This window comes from Delphinus delphis, chromosome 17 (assembly GCF_949987515.2).
Source record: "Delphinus delphis chromosome 17, mDelDel1.2, whole genome shotgun sequence".
In the NCBI taxonomy this organism is placed as follows: domain Eukaryota; kingdom Metazoa; phylum Chordata; class Mammalia; order Artiodactyla; family Delphinidae; genus Delphinus; species Delphinus delphis.
Window position 1 is genome coordinate 10,340,683 of NC_082699.1, and position 25,277 is coordinate 10,365,959.

Consider the following 25,277-nt stretch of genomic DNA (forward strand, 5'->3'; position numbering starts at 1 on the left):
ATTGCCCTCAACAGCACTGGTTTTCTTTCTCAAGTCAGGGTACATTTACTGAATTCCTCTGATGTACAAGGACTTGGGCCTGCAGCCTCAGCCCTTTCTTTTGCAATGTGCAAAAGAAATTCTTCAGGGCTCCGTGACGCTACACAGTATTTCCCGGGATCTCTGGAGCAACGTTATTATTCAGTCCACAGATTATCCGTACTTCATCACTGTAAGTGTACTTGGAACTTCTCTCCAAGTTTGTGTAAAGACCTTCCACACAGGGTTCCTCTCAGTGACAGATCTGGTGGACAGGTTCTTATTCCAGGTCTTCTGTGATGACACCTCATCATCTGACAAATATCCAGCATCGTGCTGGGTACTTTGTCTCTCGGTAGGTGTTGGTTGCATGAAGGAACTCATAAGTTTGGTGGCGGTATGCGTAAGACATGTACCTGTTGAATTATCATGAGTGTAGAAAACTTTTTGATTTCATATCGGTCAAGTGTTTCTAGATACTAAGTAAATCTTGAGTGATAAATGTTCCACAGATGACCTTTATACCACCATTGACTACCATTAGGAATCCTAGCAAGTTATCTAGTATAATAACATGGAGAGGGAAAAAATTGATAGGGAAACCCCATATTTAATGAATATTTACTAAGGATACAAAATGCACCCAGTTCTTTGAAGGTACTTTCACACACATTATTTTATTTAATCCTCACAACTCTATTAGTTTGCATTATCCCCATTTTTATCAATGAAGGGGTTTAAGTAAATAAAAGCTTTCCTTGGCCCTTAGAAGTGGGGTGCACATTCTCTGCACTTTCATTAGCACCTCCTGCATATTCTGTTGAAACTTTCATCCTGGGCACTGCAGTCATTGTGTCATCATCAACACCCTCCTTCTCACCATCACAAGGTGAGCACTTGCTATGAGTCAGTTACATAATCTCATTTAATTTAATCTTTGCAGTAGTCCTCTCACGTAGATATTTTTATTCCCATATAAAAACATTAAAAAAAAAACCATATTCGAGAGTTGAAGTGACTTCCCCAAGGTCACACAGCTAGGAGAGTTATAGGCAGTTTTGACATTAAGTCGTCTGCCTCCAAAGACCATGCTCTTAACCACTGGGATGCAATGCCTCTTGTTGATTTCTTTCTCTGCCTGCTTCACTTAACTGTCAGTTGATGGAAGGCATGAGGCACAGGTCATTCCATTTTAAAACTTCGTAATAGGTGCTCAGTATGTGTTCGCTGAATGATCAGAAACCTGCTTCCAAGCTTACTTTCTTTGCTAGATTTACTGCCCAATCTTGAGCAACTCTCTTAACCATTATAAGCTTTCAAGAGCAGAAGACACAAGCTGAAATTTTAAATATGACCTGGAGTTAAGTAGAGAAGGATGAGGATAAGCATTTCTCTAACAGAATGTGGCATGATATATTCAGGGAGCAGCCTATAAGTAGGTATGGCTGGAGCAAAGGGAAGGTGTGGGTGGGTGGAAGGAAATGAGATCAGAGCTGTGGACGAAAGACAGATTATTCACTATCTGGTGTGCTAAGCCAACATTTCTTAATTTTTTTTTTTTTTTTTTTGTCCTGAATGGTCTAGGAAACAAATGAAGGATTTAAGCAGAGAGTAACACGATCCCGTTTTGCATGTTAGAAAGATTACTCCTCTGGTAATATAAGGAATGGATCAGAGGACGATATTGGAAAGACCAATTAGTGGCAAAGTAAGGCAAGAAATTAGTGATTAGAGCCAGAACTAAGGCAGTGGTAGTGAGCATGGGAAAAGGAGGGATGGTAGTGGTGATAGATATCGAGAAGACGAGAAGACGGGATCTAAAGAGCGCCGTGACAGATTAGGTGGGAGAAGAAGGAAGAGTCAAAGATAACTCCTTGGATGATGGGGTAGTTGTTGGAAAACGTTCACAAAAAGAAGGCTTCTAGGAAAAGCAGGTTGCTGGAGCAAAACAATGAATGTTACGTTTTGGATACTAATGACGTAGATAGATAAAGAAATCTTAGATGCACAGAGAGATCTGGGCAGGATACGTAGCCCAGCTTAGTGGAGGTTTGACAAGGTCACCAGAGAGACTATAAAAAATGAGAAGGGCAGTGGGTCAGGGCACATGGCCCTTCGGGGAAATGATGAAATTCACAGTTAAGTGAAGAAGAAGAGCCCAAATTGCAGACTGAGTGGCCTGGGAATAACTAAGGAGGAGAAACTTTCGAAAGGAGGCATGATTAAGGGTGTTGGATGTTGCAAACAGATCAAAATTGAAACCAAAAGGACTCCGTGACCATTGTTCTGTCACTGGCCTTTAAGAAGATTAGACATTGCTTTAGCATGTGGTCTCCTTTCTACTGAATTGGACAAGGGGAAGGTAATTATTTTCTGTGGACCAAGACATTCTTAGCAGTAGGTAGCATACGAAGCAAATCATACTCTGTGCTTTTCTCCTTACCTCCCTTCCCCAAGGGCTAAACTTTCTTATACAAACGGAATCTTGTCAAAATGAACAGCAAGAGTATCTTGAAGCAGACAGAATCACAAAAAGAAAATGTATCTTAGGAGCCAGGTGAGGCTGCTGGAGGAGGGGTTTTCTTTCATACACATGAGATGATTATGAACAAGTATGAATATCTGTACATGGGAACTTCAATGTCTTTTAGCATTTCCTGACACCGTTTCTCTTATTTGCTTTCCATATAATTGCATCCTCCCAAAATGAAGTGATAGCCCTGATATATCAAACATGATTGCCTGATGGACTCTTTCTTTTTTTCTCCTTCTCTTCCCTTTTCAAATATTTACATGCAGTTGAAAGTCTGAATGTCCATTAAGATGATAATTAGTCTCAAGAGTTAGTTTTAACAAAACACAGAATACATGTAGGAGAAAATACTAATTCTACTCGATTCCCACTGAGATCTATTTGTTATTTTCCTTCAAACAATCCTGCCAGTGCAGATGTCATACAGATGACTTATCACTTAAAAATGACAGCTGGACAGGAGTAGACTACTTCATATCTGTTTACAATGTATTCATATATTATTAACACATTAAAAATAATTGGGGGCTTCCCCGGTGGTGCAGTGGTTGAGAGTCCGCCTGCCGATGCAGGGGACACGGGTTCGTGCCCCGGTCCGGGAAGATCCCACATGCCACGGAGCGGCCGGGCCCGTGAGCCATGGCCGCTGAGCCTGCGCATCCGGAGCCTCTGCTCCACAACAGTGAGAGGCCTGCGTACCGCCAAAAAAAAAAAAAAGAAAAAAGAAATGAAAGTTCAGGATAAATCAGAAAAACTCTTCTCTCAAATTACTAATTTTAAGCTGGTACTATTCACACATTTCTCAAACTAGAAATACTGGCATATTCTCCAATTACTTCATTCCCTTCCACATGCAAAGAGGTCACCGAATCTTATTGAAGCTATCTTCAAATGACTTTTGAATCTTACTACACTATTTTATCTCTACTCTGGATATCACATGATGAATACTCCCAGTCCTTAAAAAACAAACAAATAAACAACAAGAAACCTCACGGTTGACTTTCCAGCTGTCGAAACATGTCTCTGCTCCTCTTCACAATAAATGCCCTCCAAATGTCATTCATAATCACCAACTCTAGTAACAACCTTCAAATTTCTCTTGAACAAATGACTCTCACGCTCTTGTCTACCACTCCACCCAAAATAGCTCTTATCGACACCACCTCTCTGATACTGAATTGAATGGCCAATTTTCAGTCCTCATCCTTCTCAATCCATCTGCAGCTTTGTCACAGATGATCACTCCCTGTTTCTCCAAACACTGCACTTGGCTTCTGAGACACTACCCTCTCGGGCCACTCCTCAGTCTTCTGTACTCACTGCTACTAATTTCTCCAACTTCTGAAGGTTTGATTACTCCACCTCTGTCCTTGGATCTTTTGGCTTCCCTATGGACACCACTGCCTGGGTGACACTATCTAGTCTCATGTTTGAAAATACTATCCATATGTTAATGACTTCTAAATTTGCATTTCCAGCCCAGACCTCGCCTCGCCCTCACCTCCAGACTTCTATGTGCAACTGCCTATTTTACATCTCCATTTAGGCATCTAACAGGCTCCTCGACCTTAATGTGTCTATGGCAGAATTCCTGATTTTGCTGCATAAGTGTTCGTCCACAAGTCTCCATCAAGTAAATTTGATGGATATTCTAATTTCTTAACATGGATATTCTAATTTCTCAGGTCAAAAACCTTGAGCTACCCTTTATGCCTTTCGTTCCTTCACACTTAAATGGAACCCATTGGTATAGTAAGCTTGCTCTATATCCAGTCGCATCAGTCTATATCCAGAATCTGACTACCTGGTCTAAGCCACCCCCATATTTTCAACTGGGATTGTGCTGACCTCCTAATTGTTTTCCTGCTTCCACAATCTAGTCTGTCTTGCTTCCCCCCTCTTTCCAAGTCTCCTCAAGAAGATACTTGAAAATGAGTCGTAGATTTTCAGAGACCACAAGGACTCTTTCCACTGACACCTCAAATAGCGTAGGTTCCCCTGACACTTAGTCTGTGGCAATTTCATACATGCCACATGCATGAGCTGTACCTCTCACCAGATTCACAAACGAACCTGTCCATCCTCAGATTACACTTAACCACGTCTCCTCGCTGCACTTCATTTTCTACTCGGGTTTAACTGCAGAGAGGTTTTAAAGAAAAGCATATGAAGTTGAGAATGGGGGGAGACCAAGGAGCTGGCTTCTATCCTGCAAATTTGCCCAAATTTGACATCTATAAATTCCAAGCTGGGCTAAAGAGAAGCAAACAGACAAACACGAGCAACACAATGAGGCACATCTTTTCTGGAACCTATGATCTGTCCACCCATCTCTATTTATCTCTCATAAGTGGGAAGAAGAGAAGAAGGCAGTAGCCTTCCAGACTGTCACGCGTAAAGCAGAATCCAGGAGCCCAGCTAGGAATATAAAATGCAGGGGACAAGAGGAAGCCAAACTGGAACAGCGCAAGGGAAGAAAGAGCATTTAAAAAGCCAGCCTTTGATGGATCCTCACTTTTTCCCTAAAAACAATAGCTTTCTTTGAAATTAGGGTCTATAATCCTGCTAGAAAGTCTTTAATTTAAAATAAACTAGTGAAGAAGAAAACAATCCTCTCACGATAATTACGGACTCAAGCATATCAAGAGGGTCTTCCCTTCTATAATACCTGCATTTTCTCCAATAAATCTGTGCGCATAGAGTTGCTCTAAAGTATTTCAGTATGTAATTTCATTTTAAACTACTGAACAAAGACAATTTGCGGCAAGAGAAGATCAGCACATAGCCACAGAGAAATGAGAGTTAAATATACATACTAAAAACACACGCAGGACACAGCTATCCTCCCCTGACTTTCTGCTGGCAGACACAGCACCTAGGATGGAGAGTGAAGGGCCAGATACTCACTTTCTCAGCCTCCCTTGCAGCTAGAGGCTGGGCATGTGACCCATTGCAGTTCAAAGGGCCTGCAGGGAAATCTGCTGAGTGATGGGGGATGAAGGATAGAGCGCAGAGTTCCTGAGAGATGCTTAGCTCCATATTCGACATGGTGGGAAGGACGTGATGCCTGGGGCTGCTGCAGCCACCTTGACCACCGTGAGTCGTAACCTCACTGTCACACTGAGGAATGTGGACCTGAAGGATGGCGAGAGCCCGAGTCCTTACTGACTTCAATGAGCCGCTGAGCTGCTCCACAGCCCACTCCTTATTATGTAGAGAGTAATTCATTCTTACTGCTAAAGTCCCTTGAAGTTTGGATATTTTGTTACATTAAGCAGCCAAAAGCAACCTACCAACTAAGGAACCAAGCTATGCATTTAGGCCAGAATTTCAAACTGTCAAATTCTAATAAGCAAGGACATTTCATTCGCTGTTAATACAAATTACTTTTTGTCTCAGGATAAACAATGATTCCTACCTACTTCACACATTTATATGTGTTTAAGGTGATTATAGACATAAAAGTAAGTGATAGCATGAGGAATAAGATTATCATGACTCCTGGCAGGATACAGCTATCGGAATAGACTAGGGTTTCTTGGAAGATTAGTTCCTAAAGATGCTCCCAAAGAAAGTTGCCTTCAAGGCCATGTAAGTTTAGGAAATGTTTCTTATCATAACCTGTTGTAAAGGTTCAAGTGCATGTTGACAATAAAGATATTGAGATGCCCAGCCGTTTAAAAACAAGAAGACAAATTAACTTTACCCTATAATTTCCCCCAATTTTTTCAGAGACCATTTATTAGCATCCCAAAAACCTGGCTGATTGAAGTCCCTCTCAGCTCCAAAGTTCTACGATTACAAATACTTGCTAGTTGTGATACTGTTACTAGGACATATGCCCGTGCATATACCTCTGGTCACCTAGAGTGTTTATGAGGGCAGGTTTTGGATGAGCGGATGTTCCATAGGGTCTATTCCCAACACTCAAGCACACTTAACGTGCACATTTCACCCAGGACAATGGCTTCTCAAACCTCTCACTATATCTGCATACAAGGACATAGGAAATCAAAGGTGGGTCAGGCTCCACTGACAAGTAGGGTACTTTGTAAGGGCCCTTCTAACACTTTCAATCATCTGGGTTCTGTATCCAACGCAGTAATTTGTAATTTGTACCCATCTATTTTTTCAGCTCTACATTCTAGTTCTAGATAGGAGACTTAGTCATATTGCTCAAATAACTATCAAATAGGGGGCAGTCACTCCAGCTCTCTGGGCCTCCGTTTCTTGAGTCCTGTAAAACCAAACTCTGTTGTTCAACATTGATTATCTGGCATGGGAAAATGTTTCACTCTGTGGCTAGTTAGTTCAACTGATTAGTTTACGCTCCCAATGAGGCCACTTTTGAGAATTAAGTTCCATTTATCAGATGAACCAGAAGTTAATAACATGTCAAGAATAAATTTGTTCTTTCCTCTTTTTTATTAGAAGACTAGTTCTATCAAAAGGTTGCTTGGAAAATACTGAAACAGAATGGAAAATTCCAAATATGTTTTTCTTTAAAAGTGAATGGGTTAATGGATACAGAGTTTTCGTTTGGAAAAATCATGAAGTTCTGGAGGTGGACGGTGGTGATGTGAATGTACCGAATTATACATGTCACTAAAATATACATTTAAAAATGGTAAAATAGTAAATTTATGAATACTGTGCCAAAATTTAATAAAGGGAAACATTATTATGGAAGTATATTTTATTTCCATCTCTTTACATATGAGAAAATGACATAAAACAATTTTGCTATAACTGTATATCCACATACAAAAGAATAAAATTGGCACCTTATCATTCACCATACTCAAGAATCAACTCAAAATGGATTAAAGATTTACACGTAAGACCTGAAACTGTAAAACTCCTGGAAGAATCCACTGCTTAAAAAAAAAACAATCTATAGAGACCACTGAATATGTCATTAGTTCCTTAAGGATAGGGGCCATATTTATTACTTCTGTATTTCACAGAATTTAGAAGACTGCCAACAGCATCACAGATATTCACAGAGAATTGATTAATAAAGAATTCACAAGAAATTGATCTGAGTTTAAACTGAACAACCAGACTTCAATGAAGTAACATCTAGTTGAACTCCTAATCAGTCACATTGTCACAAGAAAATTGTGGTGATGGTGGTGATTCTTTCTTTTCATATTCAATATGCTATCTAGTTCACCTCTGCAAGTACTAGAGAAACTTAGAACTGTATTTCATGGTAATTTTCGAAAGAAAATCTCTCAAAACCCCCAGTTCCGGAGGTTTTTATAATGACAGCGTCAGCTCATCACTTTTACATTATACATGAATGTCATTCTTTTTCAAATGCCCAAGAAAGATTTTATGTTGACCCTATGAAAAGAATGGTTGTTGGCCAAGTCATCCACTTAAAAGTCATCAGCTATTCTTCAGAGTACCCAGGAGATCTTTAATTAATGTGTTATACCACATAACAACAAATCAGTTAACATCAATTAAGAAGCACTAGATATAGCTCTAAAGTTTTTAACCAGTCTTGGAGTGTTGAGGTTCCTACAAGACAGTGTGGTTCTAATATCCATGTCATCGTGCTCCCTCTGTGGCTTATCCTTTGAGCAGAAAAATTTGTAAAAATGTCCCGGTTTCACTGACAAATATGTAAAACAACCAAGGAGAGAACCAAGGCTATTCCAATTTAGTAGAATAAAAATTGTTCACAAGACTGAACTCCTCAGTTACAGATATAGTAAAACAGGTAGCAGCTATGGCCCCCTCCTGAACTTCTGTCCCCACCCACCCCTGGAAATATGTTTGCTGGTTAATTTGTCAGTATTGCCCTCAAACAAAGAGCCCCGTTTTATTGGCAGGTGTGGACAAATCTTGGAAAAGCTACACAAAAAGGACTCAATAAAAAAAGAGAGATGGCCTTGCTGAGAAGGTAGTTCTTTCTGATTTTCTGTAATAGACTTCACTTTGCCATGAAATTAAATTTATAGTATATCTGCTAGACACTGGGACTCCAACAAAGCTTCGCTATTCCCTGACTTGACATTAAAGCAGGCATTTTCATGGGGAGGCCATTTCAAGCCAAATAACTGGTTATGTAAACCGCTTACAGAAAGCCTTTATTTAAAAAGAAAATGGATGGGGGCTGCCATTTCCAGAAACCATGAGTATACAGGCACACATTCAAATTTTGTTTTCCTTTGAGAATACTCTTAAAAAGACAGATGTAACATTAGACAATGGGAAGCTTTGGGGCCTACTAAAACACCTCTGTGCTTATTATTCTGACTCATAATCTAGCATTTATCAGGTGGCAGGCTACAAATGGAACAGCAATATCTTATTTCAATAGCAGATGATCCCATCATAATAAAAATCCAGCCTGTGATTTCAGCTCTAGGGTGGGTACTGCATCAGGCGGTGTGGAGTGCTGAACGGAATCCATGAAGAGATCCACACCAAGAAAGTCCCCACTCCTGAGCCAGAGAAAACTACCAGCCTACCTGCGTAGTCCTGAAGAAAATGAGCTTATATTGACCTAGCGTGTTCTGGGCTTGTACCGTGGCTTCAATTTCCATTTATGCAACCAATTTTAAAGTTAAAAGAAATAGAGGAATTAACAAGTCAAACAAATTGAGGGGAAAACTTTGGGGGATCAGGTTGGGGAAAGGTGGGGAAGAACACATTGCATACTTGATATCATGTCATTATCAGAGAAAACTCTAGGTCTTATTGAAGGCTCTCAAGTGACAACAGCAAAAGGTTCCATCCTGCTACAAAATATAAGAAGAACAGGAAGAAATAGCTTATTAATTAAACTGCTGGAAAAGCAGGCAATTTCCTACTGGCATGGCTTTTTGAGATCATTTGGTTCAACATACTGATAAATGAAGAGGCTAAGGCTCTAATGAGGGACTTGCCCAATGACTAGCCTATACCATGAATCCCCAACTCAATCATTCTTCCACCAGGACACGCAGCTTCTAAATCAAATCTGGCAATAGTGATAGACTCAAGCCTTCTAAGGGTCTGGAATTCTTAATCAAGTTAATTCCTGAGTTTTTAAACAGAATTTCTTTTGTTCGGAAGCTTAATGTCACCCAAGAAGCACACTCTAAACAATGATTTACTTACTCTACATCACATGATAATACAGGAAAACTAAAATATCTTAAAACCTAGCCAGGTTAACAGCACTAAAGCAAGGATTAACATAATTCTTCTAGCCAAGAATTGGGTAAAGAGAAGATGAATGAACGCCAGTTCAGGGCAAACTGTTCTTGTAAGATTAACTAAGGTGGGGTCCTCACAGCAGGAAGAAACACTTTAAGGATCACCAACACACAGCCTGGACACTGGGACTGGGGGCATAACTGCAGTGGTGGGGAAACACGCCAACCCTCCTGGCATGCAGGTATAATAAATGGACCTGCTCTCCTGAGAAGAAGCTTTGGACCAAACTTTGACAAAGACACATGGAATGAAGGAGCTGAAAGGTATCTCAGTGTGGCTTTTGTTGATTACCTCATTTTGCATGTGAGAAAACCAAGGCCCCAAGAGGTTGTGTGGTTTCCTTAAATTCCTAGTTCATTGTCCAGACGATTCCCCTTGTACAGAGCAAGTCTAAGGCACAGGCACTCTCTATTTAAATAAAGAACACAGAAACTAATCAAAAGGAAAATTTTGATAAACATTTGATGTACAAAAGAGTATTTATCTCTTTGTGCACCATGACATCACCATGAAGTGATGCACAAACATGACCTTTATTACTTAATCCCTTCTGGGAGAATCCATTTTTAAAGTAATATATAGTGCTATTTATGGCAGGGATGACAGGGCATAATGAAGGACATAAAGCATGTTCATGGCTTTGGGAACATTATCATTTGGTATGGTTGCATGAATTTTTAGCAAGAAGGATCTACTGCTGGGATTTGCGAATGTTTCCAGGTACACAGCCTCAATCGAGTGTTTGATAAATCCTGTGGATGACAACCCGAGAAGAATGCATGTAATATACACATAAACACAAGACTTTACTTAAAATTCTTCCAAGTATTTCCAAAAAAGCCCCAGTTACAACACTGTACAAAGCAAAACTCTCTGTGAAAAGAGAATCATCTGCACAATTTGGAAGCTCTTCCTTTTTTTTCTTTTGTTTATAAGATAAGGTACTGCAAACCATAAATCAAGTAACATTCTAAAAGTCACACTGAATTCAGGTCCCAAATACTAAGTCACCTCCACCTCCTTAAAATGAAAGGAATAAGGGAATGTACACAATTACTCCAGATCAATTTAACAAAACAGACGATATAAATCCCTGTAAACTTCTGAACTAGAAATCATAGATCAAAGCAGAAGGAGAAGTAACTATAATTACAAGGAATCAATGTAGCTAGAAGCATTTTGAAAATTCTAGAACTCTGAGTATGGGTGATGCATTAATTAACATTAATAAAAGTTAAACTTTGGAAATTTCTTCTGTTGAATAGACAAACATCATTATTAACTTATTTCTGAGAGCCAATGACTATTCACAAATTACATTTATGCATTCAAATACCTATTCTGATCTGATAATCCAGGATTGACTGAAACTTTACTACTTATTTCTATCCAGAATCACCTTGAAGCTGAGTCCTAATTATTGCCATACTTACTATAACTGATGCCTCAGAAGAGTCGCCTCACATAAGAAGGTAATTTGTAAGATCTCTTCAACCTTTACTTGAAGAGTCTTTCATTATGATGATAAAGGGCCTGGAAACCACATCATATGATGAACGGCTTAAAGGACTGTGCTCACACAACACTGTTGTCAGCACCTCTATTAGCATGGTTTCCTGTACTCTAATTATTTGCTTATATATATGTTTCTCCATCTCGACTGAAGTTTTTCCAGAAAATGGGATGTGTTGCATTCATTTCTGTATCCATACATCTGAACATACAACCTGATATGTGGTTGACGCTCAATAAACTTAAGAACAGAAGAAAGTTAGTCGATTAGTAGATTAGTTACAAAAAGGTAGATTTTGATTCAACACAGGGGAGAGCACCAAAAATTTATCAGAAGAGTGGAAGTCCAGCCAATCCTATCTTTAGTCAATAGCGACAGAACCAAAACAGTGCAGATAGGAAGCCATGGTTAGGTACAGGGTTATGTGAGAAGACTTCACTGGAATGTACAACTCAACTCTGAAGTTCTATCATTTTCACAGACACTGTGTGTGGACAGGGTATTACGTTTCCCTCCCCGTGATCCACACTGACATATTCTAAATGTTCTTCATACATTATTCTTTACATCTTTCCAAATTGTTTATTCTTCCACAAATTAGTTTTTAATACCCCAAAAGAAAAAAAAAAGAGTAGAGCATTCCTGAACTACTTTGAGGATAAAAAAACATAGCAGTGCAGGTGTATACCCAACTATGAGAAATGAACACCTGTTAAATACATAAATATGAAAAACTTTCTGCTTTCAATGCCTGAATTTGATTTCTTGATCATATGAGCAACTTAAGTGTGTCTCATAACAATTTTAAAACCTCAATGAATATAAATCGACAGATTGCAAGCTTGACTTTTCCAGACATTGCCTTCTAGAAAGGATTTTTTTAAACTGTGCCCTTTGTTCTTCATTCTCATAAAAGAATTAGAAGCTTTGAGAGAATTTATCTGAACTTATTTACAAAATAGAAACCGACTCACAGACTTTGAGAACAAACGTATGGTTACCGGTGGGGGGGAAGGGTAGGCCGGAGGGACAGACTGGGAGTTTGGGACTGACTTGTACACACCGCTATATTTAAAATAGATAACCAACAAGGACCTACTGTAGAGCACAGGGAACTCTGCTCAATATTCTGTAATAACCTAAATGGGAAAAGAATTTGAAAAAAAATAGATACATGTATATGTATAACTGAATCACTTTGCTGTACACCTTGAAACTAATATTGTTAATCAACTATGCTCCAATATAAAATAAATTTTTTTTTAAAAAAGAAGCTTTGAGAAGTTTATATAAATGCAGCATTACCTCACTGACGTAGCGCACGGAATACTGGACTAGAAGCTGAGAAATAAACTTTCCCATGAAAAATACTCTGTCCACTTGAATTCTAAACTGGACAGGCTTTTAACTCAGACCTTTCCACTTCAATCCTTGGTATATGAAAAAACAGAAGTAAAGTTAAATCTGGAGCAGAGAGAAAAAAAATGGCCTGAATAAAAGCACAGAAATTAAAACAAAGTTGGGAAGTAAGGCAAACATCTTGTTTCAAAAAACAAAGTCTAGAAGCTCAGGACAGAGGGACACGCACAGCATTCTTTCTAGCTCTCGGGGATGAGGAAAGCAATGGCTAAGAAACTGTCACTGTGAAGAAGCCGAATAAGAGTAGTAAAGAAGAAGGGTCCTGCAGATGTGTGGCCCAGGAAAACAGCGGTCAATCCCAAGCGTGGGAATTAAAACACAAAGGACCAGACTGATGCTAAGTCTAAGTCAGATCTGGAAGCCTGGAGGTAAGCTGCCTTTATGTAAGGGCACACTCATAAATAATGCTCGCCTGTAGATGAATCCTGTTCTTTACCAAAAGGAGAGAGAAGATGCTATGATCAACTCACATGTTGACATATGCTATATGTTTTACATGTGGTCAAGGAGGAGCAGAGTGTGTTCTCTCCTGCTGATTTGGGGCTTTGAGGATGTGAGTGGTGTAAAGTGGCACTAAAAAGGATCTCAGATTCACACAGTCAGGGATGATAGTCAAAATACTCAACAGCTAGAATAACAGGAGCATCTACCAATCAGGACAGACGCTCTAAAATTAGAACACCAGCTATGAAAGACAGTACCAGGGTACAGTCCATACCTTCTGAATAACAGCTCTGCAACCAGCTCAGAAACCCAGCTCTTAGGATGAAGAAGAAGCTTTCCCTGACTCAGTCTCCTGCTGCCAAAGGCTTACCATGACCTGGACTCTTTTTTACATCCAGTGTCCCCTTGAAGTTGATTTCAACCTGCTTTAGGGAAGGGCATAAAGCAGATCATACATGGTGGGTAGAAAATAAAATATTATTTGCCCCAAGTTTTGAAAATGTATAGAATATACATATATGATAGGAGAATAAATATGGAAAAGAGTAAATGTAACAGAAAGAGGAACATATAGAAGCTTTATCAGAACAACCAGGTGGAAGTGGGGAAAGGAAATTAACAGTTATTTGGTTGTTTGTTTGGTAGTTTTTCTTCCTGGACTGGCCTTTACGTTAGTGACTCTGCGAGGACAAGAATCATAGCGATTTTACTTAAGAATCATTGGGTGCATAGTGCTTAGAACATAGCAAAACTCAATCAAATTTTTATTCTTTCCATGTTTAACCAGTGAACACACATACATACACCCAGCACGCATTTTGAAGAACTTCTATTTCTGGCAGTATGACAGATTAAACACTTTGTTTAGGAGGGTGTGGCCAAGATGGTGGAGTAGGAAGACCCTGTGCTCACCTTGTCCCATGGGCGCATCAAAGTCACAACTGTTTACAGAGCAACCATCTATGAGAATGACCTAAAAACTAGCAGAAAACATTTTCCACAAATAAAGACACAGGGAAGGAACCATTACAAGACAGATAGCAGGGGCAGAGATGCCATAGAGTCAAGACCCACACCCCAGCGTAGGCGGCCCATAAATGGGAGCGTAATCACAACTGCAGAGTTTCTTCCCAAGGTGTGAGGGGCCCAAGCTCCATATTGGGCTCCACAGCCCAGGGAACATGCAGTGAGAAGATGAGCCCCCAGAATGTCTGGCTGTGATGGCCTGTGGGGCTTGCTCACAGGAGAGCCAGAGGACTGTCGGAAAGAGAGACCAAAGGGTCCATGCAAAACCTCACACACTCTGACTCCCAGTGCAGAGGCAGTAATTTGAAAGGAGTCTGGGCCACACCCAGTTACTAATCTGCCAAAGTCATATAAACTTCTAAGAGGGAAGTTTATAGTATCAAAGTCATATAAACTTCTAAGAGGGAAGTTCATAGTAATACAAGCTTACTTCAGGAAACAAGAAAAATCTCCAATAAATGATCTAAACTTACACCTAAAAGAACTAGAAAAAGAAGAACAAATAAAGCCCAAAATTAGTAAAAGGAAGGAAATAGTAAAGACCAGAGCAGAAATAAATGAAATGAATACTAAAAAACTATAGAAAAGATCAATGAAACTAAGAACTAGTTCCTTGAAAACACAGAAGAAAATGATAAACCTTTAGCCAGACTCATCAAGAAAAAAAGAGGGCCAAATCAATAAAATTAGAAATTAAGGAGAAGTTATAGTCAGCATCACAGAAATACAAAATCATAAAAGATGACTATAAACAATTATACACCAATAAAATGGACAACCTAGAAGAAATGATTACATCTCTAGAAACATACAATCTTCCAAGATTGAATCAGGAAGAAATAGAAAATATGAACAAACAGATGGCTAGTAATGAAATTGAATCCGTAATTTTAAAAAACTTCCAACAAACAAAACAAAAAAGTCCAAGACCAGACAACTTCACAGGTGAATTCTACAAAACATTTAAAGAAGAGTTAAAACATATCCTCTGAAACTATTCCAAAAATTGAAGGGGATGGAATGCTTCCAAACTCATTCTAGGAGACCAGCATTACCGTGACACCAAAACTGGACAAAACGTCACAGAAAAATAAAATTACAAGACAATAGCACTGATGAACATAAACACAAAAATCCTCAAAAAAATATTGACAAACCCAATGCAACAATACCTTAAAAGGATCATACACCATGATCAAGTAGGATTTATCTCAGGATGCAAGAAGTTTCTATATTTGCAAATCAATCAATGTGATAAACCACATTAACAAATAGAAGAATGAAAATCATATGATCATCTCAACAGATGCTGAAAAAGCTTTTGACAAAACTCAACATCCATTATGATAAAAACTCTCCAGAAAGTGGACATTCTGACCTTATATGTACCTACTGAAATAACCTTAAAATACTAAAGTAAAAATAATAGCAATTTGAGTAAGAAGTGGACAAATTCACCATCAAATTGAAAGGCTTTGATACAACTTTTTAAGTAGCTAATTGATCAAGGGGAGAAAATATCAAGAAGGACATAAAAGTTCTGAATGAAATCATTAATATGCTTTATCTAATGGCTATATAGAGATCTTTAATCCTAAAACAGTACAACAAATTTGCTACTCACACGTTACATTTTTTGAAAGCTGATCATAAGCTGGGTCACAAAACAAATCTTTAAATATTTCAAGAAATTAGTATGCAAACCATATTCTCCCACAACAGAGAAAATAAGTTAGAAGTCAATAACCAAAAGGTATCTATGAAAAGTTTTTTTTTTCTTTTTAAAGAACTTGGAAGTCAAGGAACACACTTCCAATTAATGAATGTATCAAATAAATAAATAAAAATTTAGAAATTACTTTAAATGTTAATGAAAATCTTGTGAAAACCTGTGAGATACTGTTAAACTGGTACCACAAGGTGTATCTATAGCTTCAAATATTTATAGAAAAAAGAGAAAATTAATGAACCAGGAATCTCACTGAGGATATAGAAAGAAAAACCATATAAAACCAAAAAATGAAGAATAAAGAAGGAAGAAAAAAATGAAGATAAGAACAAAAATAACCACAATGGAGAGCAAGCATACAATAGAGTTATCTTAAAAAAGATAATTCATCATTCCTATGCTGAGATTATTCCAGCAAAGCAAAGTTATTTGATATTAGAAATGTCAGTTGATGTAATTCATCATACTAATGGATTAATGAAGGTAATTTATATGCTTGTCTCAATATACAGAGAAAAGGCATTTGATAAAACTCAACATCCATTTCATGATAAAAGCACTCGAGAATGGAAAGAAACTTGCTTAGCTTGATAAACATTACCCAAAACTTGCATCGAATATCATATACTTAATAGTAAAACTTGAGTGGTGACCATCAGGAGCAAGTAAAAGGTGTCCATTTCCACCACTTATACTCAACAACATTCTGGCAATCCTAGACAGTGCAGTAAGGCAAGAAAAGAAATGAAATATATTAGAAAGGAAGAACCAAGACGGTCTCGATTCTTTAGATGACTATTTGATATGATTTTTTTAGATAACTATTTAGAATCAATGGGAAGGGCTATTAGCCTGGCCAGATTTTTTTTTTTAATCAATATACAAAAGTCAATTGTATGTCCATGTGTCAGAACCATATAGTTAGAAAAAGTAATTTTAAAAAACGCATCAGGGCTTCCCTGGTGACACAGTGGTTGAGAGTCCGCCTGCCGATGCAGGGGACGCGGGTTCGTGCCCCGGTCCGGGAGGATCCCACATGCCACGGAGCGGCTAGGCCCGTGAGCCATGGCCGCTGAGCCTGTGCGTCCGGAGCCTGTGCTCCGCAACAGGAGAGGCCACAACAGTGAGAGGCCTGCATACCACAAAAAGAACCCCCCAAAAACCAAAAAACAACAAAAAAAACCCCACATCAGTTACAATAGTATCAAAACAATAAAGTATCAAGAAATAAATTTAAAATCTGTGCAACACATTTCTGGAAAAAATTTTTTTAATATTTTGATAAGTAATAAAATAAACTTACATAATTAGAGAGGTATACCTCATGTTAATTTATTGGAAGACTATATAATCTAAGGATTCTCTCTAAATTGGTTTATAAATTCAATGCTATTTCTGATATTTCGTTGAATTTTTTATTAAAATGGACCTTTAACTCATATCTCACACAAAAGTCAATTCCAGGCGCATTAAATGTTTAAATGTAATAAACAAGGCAATAAAACTTAAAGAAAACTATATAGGAAAATAACTTCATGACCTCACAGTAAAAAAGAATTTCTTAAACAAGAGAAAAAAAAATCCAAGCTGTAAATGGAATGTGTGATCAACTTGACTACATTAAAATTGAGAACGTCCATCTTTAAGGCAACATAAAAAAGTCAACCTATAAGCCACAATGTGAGATAAGAATGCATAAGCAATCTTGGTCAGCCACAAGCAGTCCATATGGCGCCTCTGGACAAATTGGTAAAGGCATCGTTACTCAAATTGTTTGTTTGTATAGTTTTGTACAACTTGAACAACCTCAGTAGGCATCATCCCCGGCTTCATATCCCCATATCATCACATTCTCACCTAATTACATGCACACACACACACACCCTTGCCTTCCTCCAGATTCTGGGCACACATACCAGCAATGCACACACTGCATGCCTTCTTTTGACCTCTTAGATGAGGCCCCCATTTTAGGCAGAGGTGCGAATTGACCCTCCAAGACTGGAGGCAGGAGAGAGAAGTCATTTAGGGGAATTCCAGGGCTCAGGAGATGGCTCAGTGTTTGCATACATGTGATTTATAGTTATGTGTACTCATGAGGGATTTTGGAGGAATGGACTCCCCCCCATTGCTTCAGGAGTATCCCTGCCTGCACACTAGCATATAACTTAATAAAATGGATTAAAGATGAACTAGTGTGTCTTTGGATGTGCCGTCTTGTATAGTACACAACTAATCATGTATGTACACGACATGTATATGCTGACCTTGAAAAATCTCTTACAAGTCAACAAGAGCAACTCAAGCGACTTAATAGAAAATGGGCAAAAGACATGAACAGGAACTTCACAGAACAGGGAAATACCCCAAACCATTTTATAAAATACGGTAAAGTCAAAGATGTTCATACTAAAGTATGATTCAGCAATTCTATTCTTAGGTATAACCTCGTAAGTGAGCATCAAGATGCATGTTCAAGAATGTTCACTGCAACACAAATTATAACACCAAATAACTAAAAATTGGAAAATGATGTCATTCAACAGTAGGAAAATTAGAAGCCTGAAAATGACGCTGCAAAGTGCCATCCTTCTATCTGAGCAAGGCTTTAGAAGGTCCCACTCTGGCCCTCTTCCAAAGGGTGACAAGTCCATAGGACCAAAGAAATACACCAAGCTAGAGAATGTGCTCCCCTCGCCATATCATGCTTGGGGAAACTGGCAGTTCACAAATAAAAATAAAAATTTTTTAGTGTAATACGCAAATAAAAATTCTTTTTTGTAATACGTTTACTTGCTGGTCCTCATTTGTCATCCTTTTATTTGTTTTAGGCTATGAGCACATTAACTAATGCTTCTTAAAGCTGCCAAATTTTCTCCCTTAATTCTTGACTTGGAGCATCCTTTCCTTTTATTTTTTTTTCCACTTAGAGCACTTTGCTATACAAAATTTCAGAGAGCTTAAAAAGGTTAAATATCAGTCTGAACAGCATCAGTATGGCCACCACCACATTTCTCCTTCCTAAATAAAACGAGTGTAATTCAATAAATCATGTTTCATTAATAGCATCTTCAATGAATCTCTCTTAGAATTATCTTCTTGATTTCTTATTCCCAATGATTTTACTTAGTAAGTCAAATTTGTACCAGGTTTCACCTTGGAATAATAACAAATCGCAATTTTTAAATACTCTTAATGGAGCAACATGCTAGTGTATCTGGAAGTGGACCACATACTATCTAGCTTGCTTTATTTTTTCATTGCTCTCATTCTGAGTGTTCTGAAGTGCTATGTTGTTTGCCAAGAACTGATGGTGAAAAGGAAAAATAGCAAGAACCTCTTTGAGAAAAAAAAGAGGAGATAATTAACTAAAAGGGAAATCAAAACTAAGAATTACCTGGGGGGGAAAAAAACAATTATGAAGTCATTAGTGTTGCATTACTACGAGTCAAAGTTTAAAAAATAGCGAATACTTCAGACTTCTGTAAATAAATGCATAGCAGGATTCTATTCTGGCAGACCCAAAATATGGGGTAAGTAATTAACCTTCAGGTTGTCAGAATTGATACACAGCCATCATCGTTGTGTCTCCAGTGGTGTAAACCCCAAAGGAAAACATAATTCTTGTTGCTGTCACTCTCATTTGTGGCCCCAAATCACACAGAGAAAGTTTTTTCTGCTGCTTTTTCAATGCAGAATGCTGCCTATGAAATTGATTTTTGTAGAATAATAAGACAGCTGAAATGTCTTCTGAATGATAACATTGCAGAGTCCAGATTTAGGTATCACGTCATTGCATACTGAAATTCAATTCATATGTTCTACTGATCAGTTGAGACATTTTCTAAATTCTTGTGGTTGGTTGACATACATTCAAAATAATTATCATGGTAAGCTTAGGAATAACAAACTGATAACTGACCTCCAGCATATAAGCGTTATGAGTTTAAGCATCAGTTCTCACCACATGTATTTCTCAGCTTTAAATGATTAAAAAAAAGTATAAATCCCCAAATTACCTTTACAAACTTGATCTCCACCCTGGGTATACAGAAGATTGAATAAATGAAATCTCAGTATTTACTGGGAATAAATCAGCAGTTGTCTGGGCAAGAAATGTAAGACTTTTATGTTGTTTGCTTAATATATACAATCAAACTATGAGATGAACATTTTCCTCTATAAACTTCATGAATTTTCTTAGCACTCATTTTCTTCATTTAAACTAACTTTTTGATCCAATTGTGATCCTTTCATAGACATGCATAGAAACATGCTACTTAGTTACATTAGTAACTTAGTTACATTATGTAACTTAGTTACATTAAGATTACTAGTACAATCCTTATGGCTTTGTCTTACCCATTAGTATATTCATAGTGATTAAGCTAACATAAATCAGCACAAAAAAGCTTTATTTCTTAGGACAAATGTGTCCACCTCGCGGAATCAATAATGTATTATTAGTATGTTTAATAGGCTTTCTGCCTAAATACTGCTTCTACCAGCTCTTTTCAGAAAGAGCACATGAAAGGTTGTTTGTTCATTTTTATTAAAATATTTAAGTCTAGAATAGTTTCTTTTATTAAGTTACATTCCATTTTAAAATACTTCAGACACAACGACCCCACCAAAGTATATAGAACCATAATAGAAAGTGAAAGTTTAGTAATAAATGCAGTGTGGAAAATTATTTTAAGATTTTAGATAACAGGCAACATTTAAAAAATTTTATTTCTTCTTTGGAAGATAACAAGAGCCACGTATTTGATTCGAAAAAATGATTTGAGGGTAAGAAAAGGCTTGTTTTATCTTGCCTGGTAATAGATTTTTTTTCTTTTGCTGAATTCTCTGCGTGAATAACAAGAGTGGCAGCCATTTTCTCCCAGCTCAACATCAAAACCCCTTTCATCTGCTGTCTAAATGCAAACAAAGCAAACCTTCCACCAGGCCTTTCTTTCCAGATAAATTAAAACTCTCATGTCCTGGGGCCTAAATCGAGCCTACAGGCCTTCCCTAGATAAATCCTCTCTCAACCTGAAATCTTCTTGCCACACGTGCTCCTTGTAAGATAATTTTGCAGTAGCTAATCAATAATGCAACAGTAAATTGCATTTAAATAAACATTAGCAGCCCCTCTTAATGAATAAAACCTCATCTGCAATTTGTCAAAGTCAGAAATACTGGACTCTTTTGATATTCATTGGAATATTGGAAATTGGAGCTTTGACAGGTTTTATGTACATTGCAATTGCCATTGTGTGTATGTGTGTGTGTGCACTAAAAAAAAGGCTTATTTTTATACATCCTGGACTGAATATAGTGGAACGTACAGCAGGTTTCTAGACTGGAATTCATATGTCTGCTACCACCCTGGTTAAAAATATATCGAGATAATCCTGCTTTCCATTGCAAATTATGAGGCAACCAAGTTGTATGTACCTCATTTGAATTTTCTGACTTTAGATGAAAAAAATGTAGAAATTTTTACTCTGAAATGATAATGAGGGAAAACTACTTGATTTGATACTACGTGTATCATTATTTCTATATTTCACTGAAGAAAGTTATTATTATTAAGGAATTCTGAAATAATTATAGAAATTACAGAATCATTGACTTTCAGACCTAATATTTTTAATTTATAAAGATCCTTTTCTAAAAATATATATTTTCATGTAGATTATGAGTGTTATAACAAGCTTAATAAGTACAATTCCTTGACACTCACTTCTATTATTCTACAGAATGCTAACTTTTGGCTATTATTTTTAATGCTTTAAAAGGACTAGAAGCATTAAGACATATCGTTGGCTATAATCTGTGAGAAAGGATGTAAGACTGTATCCATGTGGTGTCGTATTTTGAGGTGCTCTGTGATTTTTAAAAAAAAAAATCCAATTTAATATCATTTTCTGGATCCTAAACGTATGTATTTTAGCAGTCCAAACTAGAACATTCACTTCTAGTCAAAATTAATGCCATTTTAAAACTATGAAAATAAATAACACTTTCTCTTTTATAGGAATTTCAAAGCATTTAGTGTGGTAACAAAATGGAATAATATTGTGATATAAAGATTTGCTTGAAGAAGGAAGCTATTCTGTAGGAATATCATTAGAATTAAAGCCATTTTAATCTATATATTCTCTACATAATATTATTGGATTAGAAAAGGGAATTATCATGTTTTACAGACAGAAAATTTGGATGTCAAAGGACTACCTGTCAATCAGTCAGGGCTACACCCAAGAACCAGGGTTCAAAGCGCCCAATCAGTTTCTACACCATTTTCCCAGTTCACATACCAAATGGACATTCAGAGATGTCACTAAAATAGGCTGACAACAAAAAATTAAAGCTGAGAACGCATAGATAAATCAATAGGGTCGCTTTGACCCCTTAAAAACACCCTTCGAAATATTCACACTTTCATACATCTCATCATTGGTAAGGGCATCTCTAAATGACATGTTCAAAAAGATTAATTTAAACATGAGAAAATGATTAGTGTTCTAATTTGTTAACCTTTCTATCTGCCTCAACTCACAGTGACAGGTATTCTGATGTACACCACAGAGACATCAGTGGCATTCGATATGCCAGGCATCAAGAGCCACGCCTATTGCAAGCTCCAGGCATCAGGGGAACATCTGCTAATGCTTACCTCACTCATAGTTTAAGAGTAAATGGAGATGCAAAGCCAAGAGGCCTTACACTGGGAAAAGGTTATAAGCTAATCAAAAGTCTAGGCCTTGCTCCAATTTGTTGGCTCTTTCTTACCTTTTAGAGAAAGAAAATGGATGGTATGATACCACAAAACCCCAAATTTTGAAGCTCCATTCAAACTTAGAAAATCGTTGTAAAGTTAATAAGGGACAATATAGTTATTCAGAATATTTGACCCTTGATTACTGAGAACGGAAGTGACTTTAAAAATTTGTACTTCGGTAAAAAAAAATTTTCAACTTAATATTGTTTTAAAAAACACAGGTTTTAGGGACTTCCCTGGTGGCGCAGTGGTTAAGAATCCGCCTGCCAATGCAGGGGACACAGGTTCGAGCCCTGGTCCGGGAAGATCCCACATGCTGCGGAGCAACTAGGCCTGTGCGCCACAACTGCTGAGCTTGCGCTCTACAGCTCGTGAGCCACAACTACTGAGCCCGCGCGCCTCAAGCCCGTGCTCCGCAGCAAGAGAAGCCACCGCAATGAGAAGCCCGCGCACCGCAACAAAGAGTAGCCCCCCGCTCGCCGCAACTAGAGAAAGCCTGCGTGCAGCAACGAAGACCCAACACAGCCAAAAATAAATAAATTTAAAAAAACAACAACACAAGTTTTAAATGTAAGAGCTAAAACTAGAAACCTCTAAAAATATGGAAGTAAGTTTTTGTGACCTGGAGTGAGGTGATGATTTCTTAGATATGACAACAAAAGCACAAGCAAGAAAAAAAACAGATAAATTTGGTTCATCAAATTAAAAACCTCTGAGTGCCAAAGACACCATTAAGAAAAATAAAGGAACCCATAGAAGGAAAGAAAATATTTACAAATTTTATATCTTATAAGGTGCTTGTAACCAGAGCATATAAAGAACTCTTACAACTCAACAATAAAAAGACAAATAACCTAGAAAAACATAGGTAAAAGATTTGAATAGACATTTCTTCAAAGAAAATACACAAATGGCCAATAAGCACATGAAAAGATCCTCAGCATCATTAGTCATCAGGGAAATGGACAACAAAACCACAATGCAATACTCCTTCATACTCACTAGTTTGGCTATAATCAAAAAGACAAATAATAACAAGTGTTAGCAAGGATGTAGAGAAATTGGAATCCTCATACACTGCTGGTCAAAATGTAAAATGGCACAGCTGCTGTGGACTTTCTGAAAATTCCTCAAAAAAGTTAAACATAGAGTTACCATATGACCCAGAAATTCCACTCCTAGACATATACCCAAAAGAAACAAAAACATGTGTCCACATGAAAACTTGTACGCAGATACTCATGGCATCATTATTCAAGATAGTGAAAAAAGCGGAAACAACCAAATGTCCATCGACTGATGAATGGATAAACAACGTGCCTTATATCCATATTATGGAATACTATTCGACAATAAAAAGGAAGTACTGATACATGCTACAAGGATGAATCTTCAATACGTTATGCTTAATTGAATACAGCCAGTCACACACACACACGCCCACACACACATGCCCACACACAAAACCACGTATTGTATAATTTTGTTTATATGAAACTTCAAGAACAGGCAAATCCATTCAGATAGGAAGAGGATTACTGGTTTCCAGGGGCTAGACAGAAGGAGAAACAGGAGTAGCCCTTAATGGGAACAGAGTTTCTTTTGAGGGTGATGAAAACATTCTAAAGTTAGATGTCTGTAATGGTTGAACTGTGAACATCCTAAAAACTACTGAATTGTAGATTTAAAAAAGGGTGGATTTTTTGGTATGTGAAGGATATCTCAAAGCTGTTATTAAGTGCACATACGTACATAAGCACAGGCTTAATCGAAGTTAGACAGAAATTAATTAGACCCTCAACTCTTCCATTCACCAGCTGGGTTATTTTGTGGATGGTGGCTTTTTACCAATAATGAATGTAGAAATCGAGAGCCCCCAGGATCCAGCCAATTATAAGGATTCAGTAAGTAAGAACATTGCTGTTAAGAGGATGGACTCGGCAACCAAACTGAGGGAAACCCTGGCTACATCACTTAGAAACGTCTGCCCTTGGCCACATTACTAATCTCTCTGTGCTAAAGTTTTCTAAGCTGTACGATGGGGGATAATAACTGTACCTACCTCATGAGGGTTGTCATGAGTTTTAACTGAGTTAATATAAGTAAAGTGCTGGGAGCATTTGAAATATTTAAGACATCAGTATCTGAATGCCAAGAAAGTAATACTTTCTCAAATTTCTTCATCGATTGCCCCAGCACTGTGAATTCCAAATGATAATTATTAGATTATAATGTTTACACTCAACCTTAAAGACTTTTAAATAGAGACATTAGAAAGTCATATTTACTGTACATGTACAAATGTAAACAAGCGATATTTATGTTAAGATGTGGGCCACTGACAAAGTCTGGCCCATCTATGGATGGTGTGTTCATACGGAAAATAGCAAGAGGCCCAGGGGCAAGGCTAAGAAAAAGTTTGATGTAGGTATTAAAAATCAATTTGCATTGAAAATATTATTTTATAGTCATGTTGAAGATACTAGAATTTCCTTAAGTAACAAGTTAGCCTTCAAAGCTCATGGGGAGTATTCAATAAAAATGTCTTTGAAGTGTTACGGTAACACATGAGTAATTTTTCAAAACCATTTAACCTGTTCAATTT